The sequence below is a fragment of the Tenebrio molitor genome, chromosome 4 (assembly GCF_963966145.1).
Source record: "Tenebrio molitor chromosome 4, icTenMoli1.1, whole genome shotgun sequence".
Taxonomy (NCBI): domain Eukaryota; kingdom Metazoa; phylum Arthropoda; class Insecta; order Coleoptera; family Tenebrionidae; genus Tenebrio; species Tenebrio molitor.
This window is the reverse complement of record NC_091049.1, coordinates 18,976,728-19,000,687: the sequence shown is the minus strand read 5'-3', so window position 1 is coordinate 19,000,687 and position 23,960 is coordinate 18,976,728. Positions and strand designations below refer to the sequence as shown.

Below are 23,960 nucleotides of genomic sequence, written 5' to 3'. Positions count from 1 at the left end.
ACAATACAGGTCTTCATCTTTAAAGCAAAAAATAATTCACAATTAATTTGTCACGATGACGTTTCTCAATTATCAGTCAACTAGATGAATACGAGGTACTTCTCTATTCAAGTGCAGATGTATGGAAACAAGACAAGAATACATTACATTGTGTGCTAGAAAAAAATGGAGGATAGTACCGGAATCGTTGATATGTTTTCCCAAGCAACGAAATACGTTTATATGGAATGGCTGTATCTTCTCCTTATATATCTATGTACGGCGCTGAAGTCACTAGAAACTATAAGTAGCGCAATCGTCCGCCATGTTTGGGATTTTCGAAGCGGAAAATTCAAAAATTAAAGAAAATTTCTTGAACACATTTTAATGTATAAACATTACATATTGGACGTCTCAAATAAAACATTTATTTCACTTTCTGCTTGCTGCAAGTGAAATTGCTGTTGTGCCTCAGATAAAAATATTTGTTTTCATCAAAATGACGAAAATTAGTAAAAGAAATATCTGAAAGATAAAACACAGAATATGTAATGGCCAATTATTTATTTATAGAAGCTCGAATTGCCATACTGCGACTACTCTGTGTCGAAACATCACATTTGGTTTCTCATGTTTGTTATTCAACAAATAATATACACGACACTTAAAAAATAATTTTACAATTTTTTTAAAAATGCTATGACAATTCGGAATATTATCAGGACACATAAAAGTATTCATAGCATTACTTATAAGGTCATCTACACTTAACCTATTTTCTAAAATGTCATCTTCATGTGCTCTAAAACTAAGTTCTATATTATATAAACAATCAAGTAATGATAGTGTTGGATATACCAAAATGTTTTAAATTCTTTTAATTTTGTAAATCTAGTTAAAACTGTCACTTCATCTGGAACCTCCTGTACTGTTTTATAACAATTAGCGCATATTGCATAATGCTTTTTTATTTTATATAAAACAGCACCTAACAAATAATACAAACTGTCCTGCACTGCGCTAGACAAATCAAGAGATGAAAAAAATGCATCTTCCTCTTGTAGCTCGTGCACTACAGTGGTTTCTATTGTTACCAGTTCTTTGTTTTCTTTTAACTGACTACAGTATTTAATAAAAAAAATTCCCTCATCATTTTCATAACTAGTGCTTTTGGAATGACTCTCAAATTGACCCAAACACACTAATCTTAAGCTGACTTTAAACATATGAGCATCTGGAACAGATTGTCGCGATCTTATCGATGAAAATGTATTTTCCAGACAATCTTGTGTGAGTCTGCCCGACATAACAAAATCAAAGTTTTCTACTTCCAAGTATATTTTTTGAAAATCCAACGCTGACTTTGTTGCCAATAATATTCCACTTTGAAATGGTAGCCACTTGTTGATGGTCATATTATAGAACATCTTGCACAGATTTCAAGCAAATGATATGTTCGTCATAATTTTCCTTATTTTTAATCGACATGGCCAAACTTGGATACCGACATGTCAATAATCGGAACCATTTATGAAATAGTTGTAAAAACCATGCAGTCGTTGTATGTTTTTCATTAATTTTTTTTAATGAAATGTAATACAGGAGACCAGCCGCAACATCATGACTCAATAATGCAGTACTTAGAGAAACATTTATTTTATCAAAGCGTGATGGTCTGATTACCTTCTCCTTCAAATGGGGACATAATTTTACCACATCATTTTTTTCAAGCTCATAAAGTTCTTTGATGGGTTCAATTGAAACGATGCTATATTGCAGTTTATGTTTCTCACAATGGAATCTCCCAAAACAAAAGAATAACCTTTTGTTAGCGCTGCTGCTATATTTTTATAAATATGCACAGGATCTGGTACAACCAAAAGTCGTTCATTGCTAAGACATGGATGTGGAATGGAATTGCTAATAACCAGTGTTAGGATTTGAATATTCTCCGCAAACAAAGCGGCACATGTACTACATGCGCCGATTCGATGATAGGACGCGCTATGCCGGGTGCGATTAACGCTTGATATTAATTCGAACTAGATTTCAACAAAAAGTCGTTCTGTTATCGCTCACAATTCAACCTCCCATTCGTACATTTAGTTTTTCATTTTATACGATAAGAGCACTCAGTGGCGTCTCAACAATTAATTTATAATTACAATTTTATAATGCGAGAAATAAAGGAACTACGTAATGTTAAATTATTATTATTTAAATTATTAATTTGCAGTTAGGACGTTCTTATTTACGCTAACAACTACCAATTTTTCTAAATTTTCTTCCGTTAATCAATTTCTCTTGGGGGTCAGAATGTCTTTAAATACAGAGAAGGACCTTTCTACGTCACAACTAGATAAGGGAGGATGGTCAAAGTACGGAATAAACTTTTGATATTGTTCATTTGCGACGTCATTAAATTTTTGAGCAGATATCTGGTACAGCATATTTAAGTCTGGGTTTTTATTAAATACAATTTGGAGTTTACGCTGTACACGATCCCCAAATTCTCCAGAAATAAGTTTCAAATTATTTAAAATTTTGTCAAGTTTTGAAAGGCCCTCCTTTAAAGACAAATTTTGGGTTTCAAAAGACGTTATAGCATGTGGTTAAGTAGTGAAATGTTCTTCTATAAAATTCAATTGTGGTTGTAAAGAAGATTTAAGCAAAAGATTTTTACATTCAATTATAGAACTTGCATCATCTGGCAGAGAAAAGACACAACATTTTTTATATTGTCTAAATTGTTAAAATAAAAGCTGCTTGCTTCTATCCATGTGCCCCATCGAGTAATTACTGGCGCAGGAGGTAATGGTAGCAATGGATATAATTCTTTATAGAGACTTACCCTGGAAGGTGCTTTTAAAAAGATTTTTTTACATAAACTAATCAATTTGTCTATGTCGGGAAATTCGTCACGTACAAATTCGCAAATACGGTGCAATGCGTGAGCTAAACAGGTAATATGAAGCATGTTTGGATACAGCGCTTTTAGCAACTTTCCAGTTTTTAGCATATATGCAGCAGCATCACTGGTAAACAGCAAAACATTTTCCTTGTTTACAGTGATGCAGCTGTTGGAAAGACTTTGCTCAATTATTTCACACATCTTGCTAGAATTGATAGAACTTGTTATTGCAGTTCTTATTAAATAGGGGGTATATGAAATCGTAGGATGTAGAACACCAATAACCACATTAGTTACACATCGACCTAAAATATCTGTCGTTTCGTCCGCAGAAACCCATATATAATTGTCAGCTACTTTATTTTGAATAGAAGTCATAATTTTTTTATAACAGCCTGGTATGTAATTTTTCCGCAATGTCGAATCATCAGGTATATGCCGGTCTGTATATTTCGCTAAAAAAGCCTTTAGCACAGGATTTTGCAATTTATGCAAGGGAATATTGGCAGCAGTGAATGCCTCACATAAATCTGAATAAAACGTGTCGCCACTTTCAGAATTTAAAGCTTCTTGGTGCATTTTAGTTTTTATGTGTTGAGATAATTGCGACTTTTTTTTAAATGAAACTGTAATTCCACAAGTTTTGCAAAATGCGTCTTCTGGATTGGTAAAACAAAACGTATCCCCTAATTCACCAACCCATTTGGTGATTAAAGGATTTGAGGATATCGAAGCTTCTTCCTTCGACATTTTTAGTAAGAAAATTAATAAAATAAAAATTAAATTCTTTGAAACTCAAAGTAAAATTCAAATTCAAAATAAAAATTAAATTCTTTGAAACTCAAAATAAAATTCAAATTCGTTTAAAATATTATTTAAAAATGAAATGCAAAATAATGAAAACTTATCAAAATCAAGCCTAATAGTTGGTTTCTAAATCTTCTAAATGTAAACACTTTCCGCGCTGGAAAACCAATTCACATTTACTGCAGTAGTAGTGCACCAACTGCCCCTGCAAGTGCGATCGACTGAAGCGATGCGCGCCTATGAAATGGGCGGAGTCACGGGAAAAAGAATATTTTGATCCTAACACTACTAATAACATTGTGTTTTCCAGCAACGATGTTAAATAATTTCCACAAGCTCCTATTTTGAGGCCCCATGTCGGATACAATTGCACGCACTGTTATGCCAATTTCATGAGCCTTCATAAGTATTCCTTTCAAACGTTCATAAGCTTCAGAAGAGTTATATGAATTAGCCGTAAAATCATAAGCAACTATTTGCTTCCATCTGGTAGAAACACCAGCCAGCATAATTATACACTAAAGCATGAGAGGCATACTCATTCAAGTTCTCATGTGATGATTGAAGTGTTGGTCTACCAATCACTCTGGAGAGGCTACTGTCCAACTGCAAACCAGGTGTGATGCTCATTTCATCAAAAATTAAAGTAGCATGTTTTTCACTTGGTTTCAAAGTCTCCATCTGTAATTAAAAAACATAATTTTAGAAATCTTCCTAAATTCCTATCAAGTATCATAATTTATTTTATATACTAACTTTAAGCTTGAGCACCCCAAAAACTTCATCTAATATACCTGGTGTAAATTTCAAGTTATTCAAACCAGATTGTAGGGTTCTAATGCTTGGATATGGAAGACCTTGTTTACGAATTTCCTCGTAACCATAGTTTCTAGTGACTTTATACGGCGCAAGGTTGGTCGAACTGACTAATTTATATAATAGGTTGCCTGGTTGAAAATTGGGGGGTGGGGGGGAAAGTAACTCGTGACGTAAAATCAACTCAGAAATTTTAGGCGTTCGAATAGAACCCAAGGTTTATAAGCTCCGTGGAGTTTATTGGGTGGATTTTTGGGCTTTATTCTAGCGAGGGAACACCTAATGCATGATCTACAGACTCTGTCGTTAAAGTTTAGTACACTGTGACATCACGAGTAACTTTTGCCGGGGGAAAAAATTCAAACTATTGCTTTAAATGGCAACGAGGCAACCTCTTATACAAATTAGTCAGTTCTACCAACCTTGCTACAGCGCATGGCCAGCTCCATTAAACCTTTGGTTATGGCCGTCCCAATTCACATGAAAAATTGATTCTGTGACATTCATGTGACGTGAGGTCATATAGTGACCTCCAGTAGATTTTTTCTTAATTATTTTTGAAATTTAATTGTCAAAATGTTGAAATGTGACTGTCAGAAATTTTTGAACAATTATACACGCATGTGGAAATAATTAATAGTGTGATGTTAAATTGGCGGTATTTGAAAAAAGTTGACGTAAAGGTAGGTAATCTTGTTATGGCAAATTGGACAGTCTGGATGCAACAGTACTTTCAAAAAAAGTAGGTAATCCAGTATAACAGCAATAATATTGGTAATGCGGCTTCTTGGCATCAAAAACGTAATCATCGTTGAGGTGTTATCATTTATAAAGAAAAACGTTTAGTTCCAAGATCTACCTACAACCAGTCCATAAAAATTAAGAAATAAAAACACAAAAATTTACAAATAAAAAGAAAGTTATTTTTCTTCTATTGAATGAACTAAATTAACAGAAATTAAACACAAAACACAAGAAAAAAAATCCTGCTCATTGGCTTGTTATGAACGTAGCTTTTTTTTTAATTGTATCAGTTGTGTCCAGACAAATATTGTCTAAAACTAGCTTCACTGTGGCCTGTACAACAATGTTACAGACTGGATCTGTGTGAATGGAACATCAGAACATTGGGTTTTGTTCCCCATTTGGATACAAAATATTACTAATCTGTTGACAAGTTTTCTACACTTCCAAGAGCGGTAACCTCCTCGATCTTGAAAAAAAAAAATGAGCCGAAGCAATGGTCCAGGACTATCCCTTGAAAATAGTGGTCCAAGACAGTCGTCGCAATGGAATTTGTCATTTTCCATACTCTTTTTCTTGGCTCTGATATAGTCCAGTTCTAACAATACCAAACGTTGCAATTCGGTGTTGGAAAGTTTTCTAGTTTCTGCAGTTTCATAATCATAAGAATCTAGGCTGGTCTTTTTTGGTTTCCGTTTTGGGACCAACATTTTTTTTTAACTTCCTGGAAGTGGTGACGTGAAATTTTCTTCACTTTTTCAGTGCCAACAGCAATTCTTTCCGGGCATCTACTGAAACTTGGAATTTCCTCGTCTGGTCTACCGTTCATCAATTCAAATAAAATCTTTTCTGGTGGCGTCATTTTAATTTTTCTGTTTCCGGTAGCGTTAGCATGTTTTCTTTCTGACGGATGTTTTTAAATTCGTAAACTTCTGTGCCAATTTTCCCACTGTCGTAATTTTTCCATACAGCTGTTCATAATCAAATTTCATCTTTGGAAAAACCGTTTCTTTCTTTTTTTTACTTGTGGTAATAGATCAGTTCCATATCCCCACCCCTTTTATGACAGAGTCAGCTATTAGGATAAACAAACCGGCAAGGTTATGTTGTAAATCTGTGTTCTGAACAATACCGGCCTGATAACAGACGAGATTTCTGGACTTACAGTTATAAAATGATCAGAACACAGCAACGCAGCACAGCCAACAACTTCTCAAAACGAAGGCACTACACATGAGAACAAATTTTTAGTTGACAAGTGCACAACTCCATATCTCTGGTGTACACACACTAATTACACTTTTTGACATTACAATTTTTTCGAATATTCTTTTTATTCAGCGAAGCCAGATAGAAACTTTAAAACTTTGGCACTTCCCTATTAGAACTCACTACAAAACCGGTTTGTTTATCCTAATAGCTGAGAATAACTGAGAACTAATGTGGTGGGGATATGGAAGTCAGCTATTGTGATTTACTTAACAGGACAGTATTATCGCGGACAAAATTTACAACACATAAGGTTTCATTCCAGCTTGTTCTTCAGCTTCTGCACATGAACTTTCACTGCTCGACATAATGGGCAGTATTAATAGGTAAGGGTTAAATTGCACATTGAAAATGTGCAAACAAATTTGTCTTATCGTTGTTAGAAAAAACAATCCGTTTTTGTCACGCTTTTTGTTTATCCTGGCCTGTGTTGAACGGCAAACAATTGCTTTTGTCAAGAGGAATTGTTTATTAATACCAAAACAACCAATTGCTTGAAGCAAAAGCTTTTACTTTAAAGCAAATGCTAATGCTAAGTAACAAATGCTTGGAAGCATTTGCTTATTTTTATTAATATCACCCAATGTTCAAAATGTCGGTCGTGATTTCTAATACAGGCCTGTGCTCTTCGATGTAGATTGTCCCGAACCCTTGCAAAACTTGCTACATCGTCCGGAATTTGCGCTGATGAATATGGGTGTTAAAAATTCCGTTAACATTATTTGCATAAAATCAGGTTGTGTAAGGCATTTTTTGGAATTGGTTGGCGCCGTGCTTCTTGGAGTTCAAAGTCGAGACCCAATACGAGCCAGATGCCTGACCCACCCGCTTCACCCCGTACCTCGCCTTTTTGTGTGTAGTTTTGTTTATGTTAACGCACCCCGTCGAGGGTGTAAAGGAGTCTAGCTTCAGTCTTTGTGTTATATGTCGATAAGAAAGCACGTCTCATTTATGCTGTATTTGTTTTCATCTTTTGATGGCATTATAATAAATATTACAACTGATATTTTAAATGAGTCTTACAAATCAGAAGTGGGATTACCCCTGACAAAATTCACGTAATGTTTGTGTAAAGTGAAAATGTTAAAAGTGTTGTGTCGAAAATGTGGTCGACATAATGTAGGTGTCGGACAATCGAGTGCTGTTATCAAGGTGGTAGTTGTCGTTGATGATAAAACGACGTACGACTGGATTATCGGTCGTGATTTAAAAAAAAAAATTACGAAGAACTTGGCATTCGGTGATAAATGTTGGTTACGACGATGGAGTCGAGGGTGAGGCCTTGTTGACGGGGTTCGAAGGTTGAGTTTCGCACGCTATGGCCACCATAGAGAAGACGGACGCTACAGGAATAGAGATGGGGTTGAATACTCGAGAACTCATCGCTTGCAACACCACCGAAAATCAAGGCCTGATGACGTGAAGTATGAGTCATCACGAGTAGTCATGATGTCGTTTAGCGCATATAGGCAAGGCAGACTGAGCGGGTTAGTTCAAATCATCGAACAAACGCCAAACTTGAAAAATAGTTTATTACTTCATATATTGATTAAACATAATAACAATTAAGGTGTTGACCGAAAAAGGGCCCATAAGCAAAATTATGGTCAAGAATAAAAGAACGCATCACTTGTATTTTAGGCTAGTGTTAAGAACGGTGTTTGCAACAAATTTTTATTGAGATAGTCCATACATTAAGTAGGTTTGACTCTTTTACATTGAGGCATATTTTTTCTTACAATAACATCATTTTTGTTTCGAACATAATTATTTAAAAGAGTATTTACACTACAACTTACTATATGCTTAAATATTAGAGTTTTATTATGTTTAGAACATTGATGTCCAAGAAAAATATCCTGATTTTCCAAAATGGGTAAACCCAGCTTTGCTATTACGTTCTTATGCTGGTTTAAAGCCAAAAAATCTTTTTCATATTCCCCCGATATTAATTTTGTTACAATAATATAAATTATTGAAAAGCAGCGTACTACATCGTAACTGGGATATTGTAAACCCCCTCTATTTTTGGCAGTAATGAAAGACGTTGGTATTTCATTACTTTCCTCAAAAACAAGATCATCTTTCTTAGAAACGAAAAACGTTTCACAGTACTGACATTTTATTTTTTTATTGCATGCAAATGAACAATAACCAGCTATGAACGTTATTATTGGCCACATATGTATGGATTCAATATCATCATCATCAACTGTTATTTCAACAATTTTTGGCGGCAAATCAAAATCAATGTCGTAGTCGAGGACATCAGAGTCTGGAATATTTAGTACATCAGCAATTATTTCTTTCAACTTTCCAGGGTCTAAATTTATGGAACCGTAAATCGAAGACTTTAAAATTAAAGGCAACACGCTCTGCATTCGGAGTTTTGCTTCTGATTCAAATATTTGCCTCAGAGACACATGATATTGAGCTCCTGCCAACTGCCTGTATTTTCCAAAGCGGTCTTCCAAATTGTCGGTCTGAATTTTACCCGGAAGAAAATAAGCATTTCCCTTTTCTCTAATCCAATAATCAGAAAATTTTATTAAACCCTCTGTGGTAAATTTGAGAGCGCAGAAGGTTTCTGACGTTAATTTACCACGATTTTTAGCAGGCAATATTAAACTATTCCAACTCTGCAACCAACTTAAAAAAGTGTTCAAAAATTCTAAAATATTGTGTGAGTCAGCAGTAATCGGTTCTTGAAAAGGATTCCGGAGCCTTACGCCTTTAAATGGGGTTTTAACATTTACAATATCCCACCATTTACATATAATTTCTATAAAAGCACTTGTATCCTTCCAAGATGTAAAATTTTTTTTTGGCCCTAATTCTGATAATGCCGCCACATTATTAGAGTTAAAAACTTTCAACGCTAATTTGACATTTTGTCGCTCGATGGATGTTGGATAGAGTGCTTTAAGGGTTAAACCAAATCCATATTTTATGAGGCTGTTTTTTTCAAGTGCATGCATCTCTTTCAGAGCACTAAAAGATGCAATTAATTGTTGAGTGTGATCTGCAAAATCAGGACAAATCATTTCTTGATTTTTCTCATTGATCCAATTATTTCTTATGCACTTAATAATGTGAACTGAATCAAACCAAAAAAACATGGGTTTAGTGCTGTCGTTTGGATGCGGATATACATTTATAAGTTGAGGAGGATCAGAAAACAAAGACATACATTTCCTGTTTATAGAATGATTATCAGTTACTACTCCCATCACTTCAAAGCCAATATTTTCTAAACCTATGATAATTGCTTTCAAAAATGAATGTAAAATGTTTGCATTAATTTTTCTTACAGGTAAAATGTGGACAACGTCTTTATATAGAGATTTCAGACTATTAATCATAAAGACAAATGCGCTTGAAGCATTTTCTGTACCATCAAAAGCAGCTCCAACAATTTCGCCCCCTTTATAGTCTAAGTCAGGTTTTAGATGAACTTCATCCATAAGCAAAATTACACTTTTATCTTCTGCATTCAAAATATTAAATTTGGAAGTGATATATCGCAACAAATTGTTTTGTTCAATAACAGGATTAGTTTGCAAAGTGTTTGTATATGACTTGATAACAGAACGACAAGGAAGTCGCAAGTAATCAGAATTTCTAAAAAAATTATATGCATGAGGAGAAATTGAGCGAAATAAACTACAAAACACTAAAAAATCCGCTGAATAACGCGTTTGATTTTTGCATATGTTTAGAAAAGAAATTTGCTGCTTAAAAAAGTTAATATTGCTTTCATCATGTGGTAAATGTTCTCTCAATAGATCTAAGTACGTCAAAATAATTAAAATTAGTTCCTGCGCTGAGCTTTTCTGACTAAATTCTTTGTTGAAAAATTGTTCATGACAACTTTCAATTAAATTATCAATTTCATTTAAATTATTTACCTTCTTGGGAATGCTTTTTCCACGAACAAACTTAATTTGTACATTATTGTGGTAAACAAGAACATTCAAATCGCTGGTTATTTTTACACAACATACTATTGTAGGATTAGGATCATCTTTAAGTAAAAGTATAACAGTACATGACTCTTTTACAATTACCGACCAACCTAATTTGACCGCATGATTTTTCAGCTTCATTTTTAATTCATTAAAACATTGGAAAGATTTCGCTTGCTCATAATTTATATGTGTTTCCAAGCTTGCAGCAATAGCATTGCTGAGATTTTCAGAATCTAAACGAGCCCTTTTCGTACTGGGAGCCTCTCTTCGAGGCGGGTCGTTCTGCACAGCCGATGATGATGGGCTATTGAGGACGTGAACAGGCACAGCACCTAAAGATTTTTTTATTTAAACTAAATACTTATATAACACTAAAAAAATACCAGGTGCAGGTCGAGGATATTTAAGGGGAGCCTTCAAAATCGTTCCTGTTTTTTCGTCATGCATGGTTGTGAACCGAAGAATGTCCTGCTCATGAAAATGCAGTTCACACACCTGTAAGTGTGTATTTAACTCACGATATGTTACACAAAAAAATTTGTTCTTACCTTTGAAGATGCAGTTGGGACAAAACTTTTACCATTTTCTCCTTGCCTTTTAATCGCTTGCACCCATCGGGCCTTCAGGTCTTTGTCTTTTGGAAAATTAAAGAGGCTAACTTTAGGGCCGCCAGGGTAATTTCCCCTACAGTTGGGCGCACAACACCGAAACGGCATGATATATGAAGATATAAATCACATATAAGTGAAGATGAACTTTATTAAATCACCGCTTGGGTTTAAAATCACCACGAGATCACCGTTTTGCTCATTTGCTTTGCCAGCTTTACTCAATGTTCTGCGCACGCTGTTATGACTACTTGTGCTGACGTCACAGACTGCCTTCTTTTTCGCCATCTGGCCTTATTTCTCGGTGGTGTTGTCGCTTGCAGCCCGTGAGCCCGCATCGATACTGAGAAAGGAAACTTTACCGAGTCCCATTCTTCGTGCGAAAAGAAAGACTGGCGAGTGGCGACCAGCGAACATGTGTGGACGACACACGACGGACCGTCGATGGTTCTATGTTGTAACCGTCAAGGACAGGCGTCCGCTTCCTTTGATGGATGAACAACTCGATCGTCTAGGTACTCTAGGTGGTAATAGGGCGGGTCGTGAGTATAAGTATGTTACAGCGCTTGAGATGTTTCGAGTTTTTATCATGTGCCGATATACGAGAACCGTATTTGTTACATCTGGTTCTCATTATGAATTTTTACGTTTTCGAACATTTGATGAACAATGTACTCGGACCATTGAGGGGTACAGTAGTATTCCCGTATGTGGATGATATGATCATTCCGTTGACGACTGTCAAGTACTCAAGTAGGGTTTGCAACGGTTACGATCAGTTTTAGGGGTATTACGTCAGCATAATTTTCCGTCAAAATTAAGTAAATGAAAGTAAACGAAAATCGGAACGGTCTTTCGAACCGAGAACTGTTGTTAAACAGGTGTGACAATTTGTGGAACTGTCCGGTTATTTTTGAAAATTTGTACGAAATTATAGAAGTAGGTATAGTATTGAAACTGCTAACGAGAGTTTAAAGATTTTCAATGACATCGGGAGGTTGAATGAGAATCCGTGTTCGAAAAAAAAAAGGAAAACACAAGTAATGTCGACATGTTTGTGTTTACTCAGAGTTGTGGCTTACATTAGTAAATAAATCACAGTTGTCAAACGGCAGTAGGTATCATTCGTATGAAATAGAAACTGCGACTGTCGTTAGTGCTCTGCAGCATTTTCGAATATATTTGTTGGGTTTGCAATTTGCCGTGGTAACTTGCTGCGGCGCCCTGAGAACAACATTTTCTAAAGAGGATTTATTACCGCGAGTTGATAGAGGGTGGCTTCAAGCACAGGAGTTCATTTCAAAATTAAGTAGGTATAGACCAGGGTCACGCATGGCCAGGTAGACGCGCTCAGTCGTTACCCTGTCACTGTTGAGATCAACAAGGATGTCGACTCGATAGCAAAATAGAAGTTAACTACGGTTTGTAAAATTTTAGAGTCTGATGTTAGCAGTTGAGCAACAAAGCAGTTTTTTGAAAATGCGTGTCGAGAGGCAATAAAGTTGTCAGAGATTGCCGGTAGAAAGACCAGTATGGGGCGACCCGACGTCAAATAGTTAGATTGTGTAATGATCGGGCAGTGTGAACGCCATAATAAGATTGTTGTTACGATGTTAGCCACGACGACTGTCAGCTGAGAGCAAGCTTTAGGGCTCTCGTGGAAGAGTTACAGTGTGCGCTGAGGCTGAAGACAGCATTCGATAAAGGTACTAATTACTCCTGTTCTAGCATTCTGGATATCAGGAAGGGCCGAACGCGGAAGGAGCTAAGAAGGTACGAGTACGGCAGAAAGAGACGAGAGGCTCACAATTACCAAGTGGACCGTCTTGTGTTGATGTTGGTTACGAGCAAGGTAGCCACAGGGTCGAGTACGAAGTTAAAGATCTGCGAGAGAAAGGGCTCAATCAAAACACGGTTGTCGCCGCCGATAAAACAAAAGGTTGGGACAACTCTGCAAATGTAAGTCGATACACTTAGTAGATCGCTCGTCGATATCGTTAGTGTAGGTCATCAGACGCTGATACTAAGTTAGTTGAGTTGATGCGTATGACGAATTAAGGTTGATCATAAGACGTCAAAACAATGAAGGTAGCACCCGAGACCAAGTCGGCCGTCCAACAGAATGAGAAGACTGAATGAAGAATGGGCCGACGCGGTCTTGGTGTTATCCTCAGTGGAGACGTATGACGTAGAGTAGGGCCGAGTTGCCCGGGGCCGACACTGCCCGTAGAAAGTGGGGGGCCGAGTTGCCCGGGGCCGACACTGCCCGTAGAAAGTGGGGGGCCGAGTTGCCCGGGGCCGACACTGCCCGTAGAAAGTGTTTATTATTAAAACTGTTGTATGAAGCTATGTGTTGAGTAAAAGTAAAATGAGTTGGACCTAAGCCGTCAGAAATGTTAAGGTATGAGGTGTTGGACCTGAGCTGTCCAAAATGTCAAAAGTATGCGTTGGACCTTAGCTGTCTTAAATGTCAAAGTATGAGTTGGACCTAAGCCGTCCGAAATGTTAAGGTGTGAGGTGTTAGACCTAAGCTGTCAGAAATGTTAAAGTATAAATTGGACCTAAACCGTCCTAAATGTCGAAGTATGAGTTGGACCCAAGCTGTCCGAAGTGTTGAAGTATGATGAGTTAGACCTAAGCTGTCCGAAATGTTAAGATATGAGGTGTTAGACCTAAGCTGTCAGAAATGTTAAAGTATAAGTTGGACCTAAACTGTCCTAAATGTCGAAGTATGAGTTAGACCCAAGCTGTCCTAAATGTTGAAGTGTGAGTTGGATCTAAGTCGTCCGAAATGTCAAGGTATAATGAGTTAGACCTGAGGTGTACGAAATATCAAAGTATGAGGTGGACCTAAGTGTCCCAAATGTAGTACGAGTTTGGTTGTTACACAAAAAAGATGACTAATCACCGATAACGTGATTGGCTATCTACGAGAGTTCTTCAATTCCGAGTGACCTCTCCTCGGTGTGGCCCAAACTAATGTTTGCTTGGTTCCAGGTAAATGAAGTAACTTCATTCGTCGGTGCGGTCTGAGGACATCCCGCCATCAGGATGGTCGTATGTAAGGCATTTTTTGGAATTGGTTGGCGCCGTGCTTCTTGGAGTTCAAAGTCGAGACCCAATACGAGCCAGATGCCTGACCCACCCGCTTCACCCCGTACCTCGCCTTTTTGTGTGTAGTTTTGTTTATGTTAACGCACCCCGTCGAGGGTGTAAAGGAGTCTAGCTTCAGTCTTTGTGTTATATGTCGATAAGAAAGCACGTCTCATTTATGCTGTATTTGTTTTCATCTTTTGATGGCATTATAATAAATATTACAACTGATATTTTAAATGAGTCTTACAGTTGATCGACGCACATTCGAATCACTCACAGAACTCTTGCTGGCGAATGCAATCGAAAAGTATCATTTTCCCGTAAACAACAGCCAGAAATTCCAATCAAACGATAGCCGAAGGTCGCACTGAACGCAACTAATGTGCACGCGGTACTAGCACCCGCGTAACAAAACTTTTTGCACCTTTTTTGCGTTGAACTCGATAACTTTTAAAATCTTATAAAAGGTGTCAGGGGAAGTTTTAATAATTTACTCGGTATATAAGTATGAACTATGAAGAAGACTCTATTAGCAACTTTACACTTCGAGGCTTAATTATTGAATGCCTTGTTGGCTAATTATTCCACTATTCTAGCAAATTCAGCAATTCTTCATATTGGGGAATCGAATACGGGATGATGTCATCCGGTGCCCGTGATTTGTGCAATCTCGGCTCCTTGACGCCTGGCGAGAGTGCGAGGTCACCGATCACGGGAACATCGCCTTACACTTACTATCCGTCCTAACGTGATATCAGTGGCGTACTCAACTTTTGTGGTTGAAGTTTACATGGCTTTTCTGCCCTTATGCGGGTCTATAGCCCAAAACTGAATGCACGGGAGTTTTACAATTGGTTTGGAGATCCTGGGGTTTCAAGATTGTGACGTATTTCGCATTCACGCTGTATAAGACACAAATATTACTCAATTCTGAGAACATAGAACACCTTGAAAATATGCCAACATTACAGTAGCACTTTTAACTGTGACACTATTTTTCACCATCCACTTATGAAGTGGCTCGTATTCTTTTATGTATAAATGTTCGGACTTCGCAGGAACTAATAACTCGCTGGCTTTTTTGGCTTTTTCTTCCACATTTCGAGGAATAACCTCCGAAACACTACTGCTGCCTTCAGTCATATTTTTTCTAATATGAAATTTGTTTACAACAAACTCATGACACCCTAACAATTATAGCAACCACACATACACACAATCTTCCAGGGGGTCAATTCTTGACTGTCCGTAACTTTGCAAACATTCGCAGAATTGCGAATTTTTCTTAAAACCAATTCTTGACTGTTCGTTTTGTTGCGAATTTGCAAAATACTATTCGTTTTTTTGCGAGCGGAATTATAAGTGGTGTAAAATTGCGATTGTGACATTTGTCAACATTTAAGTGAAAATTGGTGAAAATTTAATTAATCTTTTGGCAATCCGAAATTTGGAAAATGCCGAATTACGAAATAGTGCTGTTAACGCGAGACATCCAGAAGATCCTTTTGTTCAACTGAATGAAAGACAATTGGTAAATATGCAGGTTTTTTCGGCTTCAATTTCCGCGGCAATAAAATCAGCATCCGTGAAAACATGTTTATTCAGTGGACATATTCCAGCCACCCTAAATCCATTAGCAGCTAGTTTCCTAGTCTGGCATTTCAAAAGCGCGTTGCCAAGTAGTTCAGCCAGATCAAACTGTGTTACGGCTCTGTTGTTTATTCTTAACCAAGTCCTGATTTCTTCGCTATAGTACGCTTTGAGTCGCCCCATGAATGTCTTGTCAAGCGGTTGAAGTTTATGAGTTGAGTGTGGAGGAAGGGATATGAAGCAAATATGATTTTCCTTTGCCAGTTTTATTAGGTCTAAATTTCTGGTATGACTGTAATGCCCATCCAATACAAGCAACACCGGAGACTCTTCCGTTGGTTTCACGAACTGAATAGAGTGCTTGAACTAGTCGGTAAATAGATTTTGCTGGAGCCACTCGGGTGTACTCTGTAGATAGATCCCGCTGGTGCCCCACGCATAAGCTGATCGTTTCTGTTTTTTCTTGGAAAGACAAGCATGGGAGGAATCAATTGTCCTCCTGCATTCATCGCTGCAACCATAGTAACTAACGATCTCCGCTCGGCTGCTGTTATTGAGGCCACCTCCACGTTGAAAACTCTGTGTGGTCCAAAATTGTGTTTTTCATACAGTGCCTCAAGGTTGTTGAAAAACTCGGTCACATTCTCTTTGTTGAATCCTAGAACCCTTGCGAATGATGTTCCAGTCGGTCTACGCGGACAGTTGATCATTATGCCTCCTCAAGAATCGACATAAACCCATCCATAATAATACCCAAAAACACTTCAATTTCTTCTTGATCTGTGTCTTTCCATGTGTGAATTCAAGATTTTGTTTTTTTTTCCTTTTCCATTGATTGTGCAGCGTAACGATTAGTTTCCAGAACAATATGATTTATTATATCATCGGTAATCAACAACTTCATATAGTCGTAAGGTTCTTTATTGATAAAAGTTTCCATTATTTCTTCCTTGATTCCGCATTTATTTTCTGTAAATTTGAAACCACTTAATTTTGAAGAGTCGTCTATTGGCTTCCAGTTGATTTCGAATAATTTGTTAGGATTTCGGCGTATTTCGGCGTATCGAATGACACGTGCTCCCCGTGACCTCATCATTGCTATTTGGAGCGGGACTGCCCCGAATACAAGACTACACGTGGCCCAGAGGGCAAAGGACGGGAGTGTGGGCAGTTAGCACTGCACTCATAGTATTTTACGTAATCCATACATATATTTATATATAACCTATATACTTGTATACCTACATCTTTATATGCATATATATATTTCCGGCACTTGAGGGAAATGGATTCATTGTTACTGTAGCAGCTAGCTCTGCATGTTTGAAATAAAACTTTATTTACATTTATCCCCATTTAATTATTTGTCGAACCCCAAATAATTAACAGTCAGAAGTGGGATAGTGTACCTGTGCGCGAGTGTAGTAAGAAAAAAAAACAATGAGTTTGAGTGCACTTCCGGGTCCTTCATCCCCCGAACCGACCACGGACGAGGTGGAGGAGGAACAACAGCTCTACGAAAGTTTGTTGGACAAACATATCGAGCGAAAGGTGAACGCATCCCTACGCCGAACTTTGCAACAGGAGAGCCGCCGCGGGGATGCCCCGTCACCGTCACCACCGACTGGTTCCTCCTACGGCCCCCATGCGGGTGGCGAAGCTCACCAACCCAAGGTAACCGGCGAGATCATTCCCTGGTTTGACCCAGAGAATCAAAGTTGCGTTGTTACGTCCTGGGTGCAGAAGATCGAGCAGTCAGGGGCGATTCACCGGTGGTCCGATTACGAAAAGATTTGTTACATGCAGCTCAGACTGAAAGGAGCCGCTCCAGCATGCATTTCCACGTTGTGTTGACTATGCCACGACACTTGAGGAGTTAGTAGTTAGTATACATGGACGATTTACTTTTACCTTCGTCTTCCGTTGAAGAAGGCTTACAATTGTTAAACCAAGTGTTTGAGCTTTTAGACAAAGCTGGATTAAAATTAAATTTGAAAAAGTGTTCGTTTCTTAAAACTGAAATTGAATATCTCGGGCACCATATCGGTTCCGGTGGCATTACTCCGGGTATGAAGAAAACAGCGGCTGTTAACAACTTTAAACGACCCACTTCCGTTCACGAAGTTCGTCAATTTCTAGGCCTCGCCGGATATTTTCGAAAATTTTTTCGCGGATTCGCCTTGGTAAATCGACCCATTTTAGTTCCGTATCATAATAATTTAGAAACTCAATTACACACAGATGCAAGTGTCAGAGGCATAGGAGGAATGCTCCTGCAGGTACAGCCGGATCAAACGCTAAAACCCGTTGCATACTTCAGTCGCGTTACGACCCCAGCGGAACGAGTATATCACAGTTACGAGCTCGAAACCATCGCAGTAGTCGAATGTCTCAAACACCTCTCGGAGAAAACAATAAAGCAAAGGCAAAAGCAATTTTCAGATTTTCCCGAAGTCTCCTCTCGAATTAAGAAATTGATGCTTTAAGCGCTTATATTTGCAGAAATCTCGAGTGTCTTTGGCGAGAGAGCTTCACGAGGACGTGAACGTTGCAGGATGGCCGAACTGTTAGGATTTCGGCGTATTTCGGCGTATCGAATGACACGTGCTCCCCGTGACCTCATCATTGCTATTTGGAGCGGGACTGCCCCGAATACAAGACTACACGTGGCCCAAAGGGCAAAGGACGGGAGTGTGGGCAGTTAGCACTGCACTCATAGTATTTTACGTAATCCATACATATATACTTATAACCTATATACTTGTATACCTACATCTTTATATGCATATATATTTCCGGCACTTGAGGGAAATGGATTCATTGTTACTGTAGCAGCTAGCTCTGCATGTTTGAAATAAAACTTTATTTACATTTATCCCCATTTAATTATTTGTCGAACCCCAAATAATTAACAAATTTATTAAAACTGCTACTAGTACTCGTACCAGCTGCGTCTTCTTCTGTATCTTCTAATGAAAGTTTATCAAAGAATTGTAGGATAACTCTTTCAATTGTTTCCGACACTGAATCAAAAATTTTTTCGGCATACTGGGGTTCGGCACCTAGTTATATTATTCTGAATTTTGAATTCTCCGACAAACTGTTGGTTGGGACCCCGAAAAATTCGTAACGGATGCAGCCTGAGTCGATGGTTCAAAAGGATGGTTCTAAGGGTATTAAATTTGTGATGGAACATGGACCACCACCTGTACGTTTTTTGCTTTCAACAATTTTCCTATTTTTAGCTCTGGTGGTGTTCTTCCAATCATTAAATCTTTAGACGCGAACAACAAGTTAGTCGATAATGATAAACGTTAACATTATGTAATAGTTTTTTCCCTCTTCACATGTTAGAACTGGTCCATTTCCTTCACTATTTAATGCAGCCGTTAATCTTTTCCACTTTTCTTGAACATTGTCAGGTTTAACAGTTGGATTTATTGTGCTGCTCCTGAAAACAGCATCCCCTTCCATAAATTGCAAGTATTGCTCATACTGATTATGATTGTGATAATCAGGAGATTATGGCACGAGGAACGAGGGCTTTTAAATTCCGGAGGGCCATCATCGACAATTATGCCCGTGGTACATACAACGTTTTATTCTATTTTATAATTTCTAAAAGATTCAAACAAATATTTATTTAGTATACCTTAACAGAAATCAACTAAAAGCTGTGTCCATGCAAATTTTAGTGTTGTGTAGAAAGTTAGTCACATACAATACGATCACTTACCAGGGGTTGTATGTCCCCGCCATCTCGTGTCCAATGCGCTACATGTGTAAAATGGTAAATAAAAACAAAAAATCTCTACACGGGATATTGCTGGATGACAGAAATTATAAAGTTAGAAAAAATATTCAAAAATCTATGTCTGTCTCTCCATAAAAATTCGTGCTGGTATGAAGGGAACAGTTGGCGAGAAATACCAAATTGCCTGCGTAATTTTCTTTTGGCCCTCATCCAAAGATTTTCCACAGTTTGCGTGTGGATATCTCGGTGAAGGGGATCCACAAAATTTTGCTCATGCATCACCACTTCATGTTGATAAATTTCGTTAGCAATCTGGTCGAGACGGTGGTATGCTCGCCAACCATCCGACAATAATTGTCCCTGGCACAATAAATCTGGGAAAGGAAAAGTAACATTGAAAAATTCCTTTTAAAGCAAAATGAATATGTAGTTCCTATAAAAAAAAAACTTTCTTGTATAAAAGGAAGCAAAAGAAATGTTAGTATAATTTACTGTTGAACAATAGCAGATAATGTGTCTGCATTTCTGTTGGGGACTTCCACGAGAAAGCATTTTCCGGACCCCCTTTCCACACCTCCGAAAACCCAGTGCCCTTCTCGCCATTGGCCTCTATCATTGCCATCAAGAACACAAAGCCTTAAGGCAGCAATTGTTTTTGATCGTGACGTCACTGTAAAGGCTTCATGGAAAAACTAACAAAACCTCCAATTTTAATAAAAATAGTATGATTTTTGGTTAACACTTTTTTTTAGTAGAACGATGTGTTTAGGCTTTACAATTACTGCCTCGTGGAGTAAAATGCCATTAATGACGCAAAACTGTGTCATTTACAAATGAGGTTAAGTTGTGTATTATCGTTCTTGCGTAATTTTCATTTTGTGAATCATTTAAGTAACACCAAATCACAACAAAAGCTTCTTACATCTTAATTATCTGTCCAGCAAATATTTTTTCAACTAAATTGTCCTTACAACGACTTATAATCACGAAAATGTGGATAGGTTATAACGGTTTCTGCAACGTTCGATGAACAGTAAATTCGCTAGTTTAAACTGACATTATTATATACACTTGCCACCAAGCTTTTGCTTGATAAGAATGATTAAAACACCGTATTTGATACTTTCTGAAAATGTAAACAAATTTTGACGTTTGGCTTTTCTCGTGACGTCACACTCTCTCTGGCTTAAGGCCTGGAGTTCTAGACGGCAATGCCTCTATGGTACTTCCTATGGAAAAATTTGGATTCGTCTATTTCGACAATCTTTGGTTGTCCAAATTCATCAAAGCCGCCAATTTCCATAGGATGTTCCTCCAAGTCAACTTCACAGACTTCTCGACAGAAGTTGCACCAGTCCACAATAGTGTGGCCATCATGTGCAATGTGTAATAGATGGTTCTTTTCTTCTTGGTCGAGGCTCTTCTTAGGGATATGCAATAATGGATCATGGACGGTTCTTTTTCACTTACGTTTATTAATGTGATACACTACATATCTGCGGGAGTTGGACCGGAGGTCCCAGCCCGACTTTAACACTGACACTTATCGACTTGGTGTTGATGACATGAGTTTTACGTCTAAGTGTGTTTTACAATAGGGGTTACTACTTATATAGGTGCCAAACTGCACACGACATTCATAATCTTGCGGACGTACCTAATATTGCACCACTAGGTACGACATACTTAATATTGCAGACGTACATAGTATTGCACCACTACACCTCCCCCTTTTAAAGGAATGTCTTTTCGCTTGGAAAATTTTGAAATTTAAAAATGAAAGAAAAAACAGAAAAATTGAATGGAAAAATTGAACAAGTGAAAAGGCATTTTACAAGTTACAAATTAATTAATTGACTAAGGATGATTTGGTGATGAAGACTTAACTTTAAAACTTAAATCTAATTGAGTTTAACAATATTTTTATTTATCCTATGTTTTAACTAATTAAATTACTTATAATACCTACAAATTCTATCTTTATGTACTACGAATTCTTTCCCGTTAGCGCCTGTTAACGTGCAGTTCGCTTCACTCACGCACTTCACTTTGAACGGTCCGGAAAAAACAGGGTCGAACTTTTGTCGCACTTCACTTTTTACTAAAACTAAATCGTTCGGGTTTACATTAAACATTCGCGCCTGTTTATCATGATTAGTTTTTCTTTTATGCTTGATTTGTTGCAGATACTGATTGGATCTTGCAAGTGCTGTTTGTAAACGGTATTTAACCTCCTTTGCATAAGATTCAACATTGTAAAGAGGGTCTATGTGTGAACTTAAAAAATCACTAGGTAAATTCGGCTTTTTAGCAAATACCAATTCAAATGGGCAATAATTATGAACTGTCGACGGTGTTGTATTATAGCAATATGTGAAATATTTCATCCATGTGTCCCAATCAATTATGTAATCATTTATGTACATTCTTAGATATTCGTTTAAAACTCTATGATTGCGCTCTACAGTTCCAACAGTTTGAGGTCTGTATGGCGTTGACGTCATGTGGTTTATGTCAAACAACTTGTTTAGTTCAGTAAGGGTTTCGTTAATGTATTCAGTACCCATATCAGTACGAATTTCTTTCATTGGCCCGTATACCAATATAAAATTTTCAAAGATTGCGTTCGCAACCGTTTTAGCTTCTTTGTTCGGGATAGGAACAGTTACAAGATATTTTGTTAATTCGCATTCCATTGTAACAGCGTAAGCATTACCTGACGATGTCCTTATAAAAGGTCCGATTGTATCAATAATGACTATATCAAATGCATTTTGAGGACTGGGTGTAATACACATTGGCTCTATATTTTTTACTTTTGCTTTACTAACTTGACACTCATGACATGTTTTAACAAATTTAGCAATATCTTTCTGCATGTTTTTCCAGTAATAATATGATCTCAATTTTGTTAATAAGCGTTTTTTACCGCAATGTCCTCCTAAAATTGGATCTCTGTGAAATTTAGTGATTAACTCCTGTTTCTTGGTAGTTTCGCAAATTTTTTCAATTGGTTTGGTTAATAATATTTTCAAAGATTTTAATGTGTTATTCGTTATTGCCTTGAATTCTGACAGTGGGACATATTTAAAAATTTGACTATCGAGCTCGAGTTGTACCTTATTTATCCCTTGCTCACTGGCTATTCTTTCAAGCCTGGAAATAACTTGCGCTAGAGCTAGTTCTTCCTTAGTGACGCTACTGTCTAAATTAATATTAATACGCGCGCGCTTTGAATTGTGTGCTTTGATTTGCACTCTGGGATACTGTGTATCCATAATAAATAATAATTTCGGCAAACGATACACTTCAAAATTTTCGATTACTTCATAAACTTGTGGTAAATCACTGAGTTCATTTGTTTGTTTTGATGGCATCGCATTTTTTCTTGTCATTGACCTTGTCTGCATAGCCATAACTTGTGCTTGGCAATGTTGCAATTCACGTAATTCTTCGACATCTAATCGCGAGAGTGCATCTGCTCCGGTATTATTTTTACCTTGTATGTACTCAACATGAAAATCAAATTCTTCTAGATCTAGTCTCATTCGCGTAAGTTTTGAACTTGGATTTTTCATTGAGAAAAGATAAACTAACGGTCGATGATCGGATTTTACTGTAAATTTTCGACCATAAACGTACGGACGAAAGTGTAAAATTGCAAAATGAATAGCAGCTAATTCTTTTTCTATTGTTGATTTATTAAGCTCACCTTTAGTGAAAGCTCGAGACGCATAGGCAATTGGTAATTCATGGTTACCTTGAACTTGACTCAAAATTGCGCCGCATGCATATTTTGCTGCGTCAGTTGTGATGATAAATGGTTTATCAAACTCTGGATATTTTAAAATTGGTGGATTGACTAACGCATTTTTTAATTTATGAAAACAATTTTCACAATCTTCAGTCCAACTGAATACTGAATTTTTCCGTGTTAGTTTATTTAAACAATGTGTAAGAGATGCGAAATGTGGAATGAAACGTCGGTAATAATTACAAAAAGCAACGAATCTTTTTACAGCGTCTGCGTTACTGGGTCTAGGATAGTTTTTGATGATTTCGAATTTGGATTCATCTGGTAAAATTCCACGGTCTGTGATGTGATGACCCAAATATGTTACATCTGTACGAAAGAACTGACATTTTTCGGGGTTTAATTTGAGACGATATTTTCGGCAAGTTTCAAAAACTGTTTTTAGATTTTTCAAATGGTGTTTTTCAGAACAACCTGTCACTATTAGATCATCCATGTACATGAACGCTTTTTCTGGTGATAACGCTGAAAATGCAATGGTCATCATGCGTTGAAAACTGTTTGGGCTGACAGAAAGTCCAAATGGTAATCTTTTAAATCGATATGTTCCGGAATCTACCGTGAAGCTTGTGATATCACGTGACTTTTCTTCTAAGGATACTTG

At 37.3% G+C, this 23,960-nt stretch overlaps 2 long non-coding RNA genes across 3 annotated transcripts in view; one reads left to right on the top strand and one right to left on the bottom strand.

Annotated features, from left to right (window-relative positions):
* The window catches only part of LOC138128732 (uncharacterized), a 76,316-nt gene extending 61,890 nt beyond the window's left edge, over nt 1-14,426 (top strand). The window contains exons 6-7 of one of the 2 annotated variants that reach the window (XR_011158884.1): nt 12,831-13,061; nt 14,100-14,426. This is a non-coding gene — a long non-coding RNA (uncharacterized lncRNA). Of the gene's footprint in view, nt 1-11,660; nt 13,062-14,099 lie in introns of those variants that run through there. The other variant, XR_011158883.1, reaches the window with a different exon arrangement.
* LOC138128730 (uncharacterized) lies at nt 8,042-11,406 on the bottom strand. The gene is made up of 3 exons (XR_011158881.1): nt 11,043-11,406; nt 10,878-10,989; nt 8,042-10,826 (listed from the first exon to the last, which is right to left on the bottom strand). It is a non-coding gene; the product is annotated as an uncharacterized lncRNA (long non-coding RNA).
* Nucleotides 14,427-23,960: the final 9,534 nt, after the last annotated feature.